At 45.3% G+C, this 5,354-nt stretch overlaps 1 protein-coding gene across 2 annotated transcripts in view; it reads left to right on the top strand.

The window, feature by feature from the left end:
- The first annotated feature begins 5,088 nt into the window (after positions 1-5,088).
- Positions 5,089-5,354, top strand: part of IRF2 (interferon regulatory factor 2) — an 80,422-nt gene continuing 80,156 nt past the window's right edge. The window contains exon 1 of one of the 2 annotated variants that reach the window (XM_019521896.1): positions 5,089-5,298. The gene's annotated coding sequence lies outside the window, so the exon portion shown is untranslated. The remainder of the gene's footprint in view (positions 5,299-5,354) is intronic. The other variant, XM_019521898.1, reaches the window with a different exon arrangement.

The raw sequence follows: 5,354 nt of genomic DNA, 5'->3' as shown, positions 1-5,354 counted from the left end.
CTGCTGCCCCTTGCTCCCACCCTACACTCCTGCCCTCACACCTACTTGCTGCTGCTTCCCTGCTGCATGCTGCTGCCATTTCCCTGCTTTCCCACCTGCTGCTGTTCCTTCCCAGCCCCCACCTGTCATTCCGGCCCCACGTGGTTCCTGGCTGCAATGCTGGGCTGCAGGACTCAGAAGGAGCTAGCCTGGCCCCTGTGATTCTCGGCTGGTTCTGTGCCATGCAGCTGGGATGTGGTGCTGGAGTGGCAAGCTTGGGAGGAAAGGGGAAGCAGCAGGAAAAGGGGAGTGGAGGCAGATGGGAGGGGGAAGTGGTGGTGAGTGGGAGCACGGTGTGCCCACCTGACCTCGAACGCCTGCTCGTGTGCCACCTTGGCACAGGCAGTAGAGGATTTCTGCTCTCTGGCTTTGTGGGTTCCCCGCAATGGGCTTTGGTTGTCCTTCTGGCTTTCCCCGAACTCTCCTGTCACGTCTTTAAATGGTAAATCAGTGTGGGGTTCAGCCTCGAAGTTCCCCTCGGGGTTGACCACTCTGCTTGTGGGACATTCGTGGGGCTCCAACCTCCCCTACACACCAACCTTACACCAGCTTCTGGCGGGATGCCTGGTCTTGGAATGGCCCCCTCCAGCATGGATGTTTCTCATGTGTGCTCTGTGGTATCGTCACTCCTTATTGCCTTTAAGCGATATCCCCCCCAACTCCTTGGAGAAGGATGGTCAGTCACCTCAGGCCCTCAGCCTGGAACCCCCTTGAGCAGTTCGGCTCTGCCCCTGGAGCTGACAGGGGGGGTTGCCTCTGTTGGGCAGGGGTAAAGAAAATAAAACAAAGAAAAGAAGAAAAAAATATAGAAGAAAGCCCCAAAGGACCTTCCAGTCCAGCATCCTACTGGCTGGCTCTCTAAGCCCTCCTGCCTGTGCTTGGCAGTGCTCCTTCGATGCTGGTCTCTCGGGGTCCCCTTATCCTTGCTACCCCCAGCTCGGCTGCCCAACCTGGTACCTGGGAGCGATCGTGCAGGGAGACTTCAGCCTTTCCCTCTGTGTCACTGCACCCATTGTGCCGTGGTCCGACGGCTCCACTGCCAAGCATCCCCAGCAATTTTAGAGGTGAGTTGCCCCAAATGCTCCTCCCCTTTTGGGGCTCGATTTCAATACCCTGGGTGGGGAGATCCCTCACAGTTTCTGCTGCCGTTCACCTTCTGGGCACTCCCTGATTGTGCTGGTACACTACACAAACACATGTAAATCAGAACAAAAATGTTTTTTGAACTCACATTAATGAATGTCACAGTAGATGTTTGATTTTTTAGAATAGAATTTGGTATTTTTCTGGTTCTAAGATGGCAAACCCCCTTGCATGCTTCTGGGGAGCAAAAGGACAGACTTCTGGTGGCAAAAGTCAGGGGTTAGGGGGTGGGACTTCCAGTCCCAAGATGGCAACCAGGGGGTGGGGCACCTGTCAAGGGGTGGGGCTAGCCTTGTGGCCCTCAACAGCTTGCCAAAACTCAGTAAGCGGCCCTCCGCCCAAAATAATTGCCTGCTCCTGCTTTACCTTCTGCCATATAAAATGATCACAGTATTAGTATTGGCTCCTACTAAATCCTGTGAGTTTTTTGGTGAATGCTGTCATTGTAGCAACACAGAAAGTATATGGTTTAAAGTTTTGCTCTCTCTGTGGTCTCTGAAACTAGTATTCATTACTGTTATATATATATTATAACATTAAGTGAAATTTAGACACTGTAGAATCGCAGGTGGTTGTGAGCATTATTGAGAGGATATGTTTGTACTACAATCCAGAAATCTGATGCAACTTGTACAGTGCCAGCTTCAGACCAAATAGCTTGGGCACTAGTAATAGCAGCATGGACATCAGTGTAGGCCACATAAATCTCCCAAATGCTTGTAGTCTGTACTGCTATAGCTAGATTGCTACCGCTAGTTGATTATATGCTAGTTTGGATAAATCCACATGAGCTGTCATTACACCTTTGGACTGTAGTTAAAACATACTGATAAGAGAAATGTTTTGTATTCAGCACTGACTGAAGACCCAGTCCCAATCACAGTGGAGTCAATCAGACCTTTTAGCAGATGTTACAATGAGTCAGATGAGGCCCCAGAAAATGTAAAGTAGTAAAATTCAGGAAATCTGACAGTTTTGTCAGGGAATGTTTCAGTTGTACCAGGGAACTCTACGGTTTTGTTTGTGTGGCTATGATATCTCTTTCTGGATTAATTTTCTTTCCTTTGCTCATTCTTCTGCTTCTTAAATGTTTTAAGTACTTTTAATATGTATTGCACCATATTGCACTGGTGATTTCTGCCAGCAGGGGCCTTCTAAATGCACTATGTGGTTTCCAGATTTTTTATTTATGTGCCTTTCTCTGAAGCACTGGATATTGGCCATGCATGACTAGTGATAGGCAATTGGTCTCGGTATGCTTGTGATAGTAGTAATACTTTATTTACAGCTTTCATTGGAACAATACAATAGAATTAACAGTAAAATAACGTATATAATAATAAAATGTCATAAAAGCATACAATTACGTTACATATTCTACTAATTTAAACAAAAGTGACATAGAACATAATATATGATGATACAAAAAATAGATAAATAAAGCAGTAGTAAAAATGCAAAGCAGGGAATTCTATTTGATTTTGGCCCTTACTCTTTGTTCAAGTAGGGCAAATATGCCTATGGAGTATATGATAGACTGTAAGTTGTTAGAGAGGAGCCAGACTGTCTTTTCTTCATTAGCCCAGTACTTAAAATTTTCCACTATGCCCATGCATGCTTGCCTATGTTCCTATTGGTACTGAGGAAATGGCTCATATGCCTGGCTGTTGGGCCTTGCTCATGCACTTAGGATGGAATTTTCCTCCAGTCTGTTTGGCAACAACCCCTGGAACATTTTTGTTTTCTCCTGTAGGAGTGTATTTTACCTAACAAATTCCGTACTGGAGTAGGAGCCAAAGTACTGCGGTCCTTGTTTCTCCTGCTCTCTTCCTGTGCTGTGTTGTAAGCATTCTTTGATTGTTTTCACTTTCTTTCTGGCTGTGGTATATGGAAGAAGCTGGACTTCTTGTGGACCTATTTAGACAAGCATTTATTATATGCATGTCTGCAATCCCAAAAAGTCCTTTCTGTGCTCCTAAAACGAAAGGTGAAAGAGAAACAAATATTCTAAAATAGTTTGGTTCATGTTTTCTGATGTGTTTTATTTTAATGAATATCACTGACAACCATTGCCTCTCTGTAGAAAAAAACCCCAGATTCACTTTGACGTAAAATATTATTAAATAGAACAATATTACAGAAAGCTTGTATGTCAGCAAATTATGAGAAAAAAAATCTAAAATCTTTTAAAAATAGCTTATTCAGTAAGCAAATTGTGAGCATACAGTGGAAATGATAGCTGTCACCAAACATTTCATAAATATATTGGACAAGTTTCATGCAACCATTCATAGTTTTGCTCTTTTGTTATTAAAATTTAGGACAAGGTGGGTTAAACAAAAAATAGTAGGTGACTTTAAAAAATCAGAGTGACTTGTTAGGGTTGTCAGGGTTGTGTAAATTTTTGTAGAATAAATATTTCTTTGGATTTCCATTCACCCTGAGAATGTGTGTTCATATTTTGAAGAAATACATATTATCCTAACTAGTTCATGGTTGAAAATCTAGCTATGGCTTTTCAGACCACATCACAATCTTTTAAAATATCAGCATTTGCAATATACCCATGTGAGGGGTAAGTACTATCATCCCCACTTTACAGAGGGGAAACAGAGGCCTTAAGAAACTACATCAATTTCTGTGGGAGTGTGGTATCTAAATGTCTTTGTGGGCATTGCCCCAAGTGACTTGCTGAGAGTCACACAGGAAATCTGACAGAGAAAAGATCCAAACCCTGTTCTTCTGAGCCCCAGGATAACTCCCTAAACACTAGTCTTTGGAGACAACATAATGCAGAGATGCCTTGCAGAGATCTAAAGGACAATTCTAACACAACTGGAACATTGGTTTGTGTGTCACTATGCATCTAGGCTGGAAATGTACGTTATTTTATCAATAAGTGAAGCTTAAAATTGCAAAGAGGGGTTGAAAATTTAACTAAAAATGTTCAGGCACACCAGTCAAACTGCACATGAAAAAGCAATCTGTAAGGAAACTGGTACATCTCCACATATTCATAATATCTGCTACCCTGGGATGGAAGGAATTAGGAAGCAGTGACAGCAGAGAGTTGCATTATGCTTGCCCAGTCTACAGAAACTGGGGATCAGTTCTAGCTCCAAACAAGTCCTTGGGCTGGGCTTTCATTTAGGCCAATGTCTGATACCTTTTGGAGGCTGGGTTTGTTTTCCACACCTTTTTAAGCAAAGATGCTGAGTGTGCATATATTTTGCAGGGTGAGGCTGTGGAACAGGCTGCCCAGGGAATCTCCTTTACTGGAGGTTTTCAAGAAGAGGTTGAATGGGGATTTGACAGTGGTGCTTTAGGACTAGCAGAAGGCTGTTATGTTATGCACTGCCTAAATCAGAGACAGGTGCAGAAGCTTTCCTAAAGAGACTGTCTAAATCAGAGATGCATAAGCTTTCCCAAGCAGCGGCTTGCTTCACCAGACCCCGTGCCAGTCATGTATGTGCGGGGGGGGGGCTGGACCTTGATCCCTGAGGTCCCTTCCAACCCTAGGCTTCCCTGGGAGGCTGTTGACACTTATTCTAGAGACATGGAGATTGGGACACGTTAAAAAACCAAAACCGCAGAACCAGGCGTTCTTTGTCAGCGGTTTGGAGAAGGAAAAAGAAAATAAAGAGGGAGAAAAAAGAGGCCAGGCTCTGCTCCATCTGCTCCTCTGGTTTCTCTTGCCCTGGAACTGAAACCTCGCAGCCTGCCTGTGTGTGTCTCTGCCTCTCGCACACGCACACGCCGCTGCGGCTGCTGGAGGGAAGTGAAAATGAAATCGACTTTTCCGAGAAATGATGAAAGCGGCTCCGCCTGCCAATGAAAGGCTGCGGCAAACTTCCGCACCCTTTCCCCCGCCCCCCACCCCCCCCCGCACAAACAGCCAGGGGGGAGGGGCGGGAAGAGGGGGATTTCCAAGCCGCCGCTCCTCGCAGTTTCCTCTCCTTGTTTTGCTTTCGATCTGGCCCTTTCTCAGCCCAAGCGGCGAGGCAGGAACTTTTAGTTTTGCTCCTGCGATTATTCAGCGGGCGGTTTTCATTTCCACTTCGCCTCCCCTGGCAACGGCGGCACCTGGAGGGAACATTTAAATCCCGGCGCGCCGAGGTAATTTATTTTTTAAAAACCCGAACAAACAACAGCAAAGCCCGAGCAGAGCCCGG

Source organism: Gavialis gangeticus, unplaced genomic scaffold, assembly GCF_001723915.1.
Source record: "Gavialis gangeticus isolate Ggan-Ray unplaced genomic scaffold, GavGan_comp1, whole genome shotgun sequence".
NCBI lineage: Eukaryota > Metazoa > Chordata > Crocodylia > Gavialidae > Gavialis > Gavialis gangeticus.
Note: the sequence above shows the minus strand (reverse complement) of the source record. Positions and strands in the feature narration are given on the sequence as shown.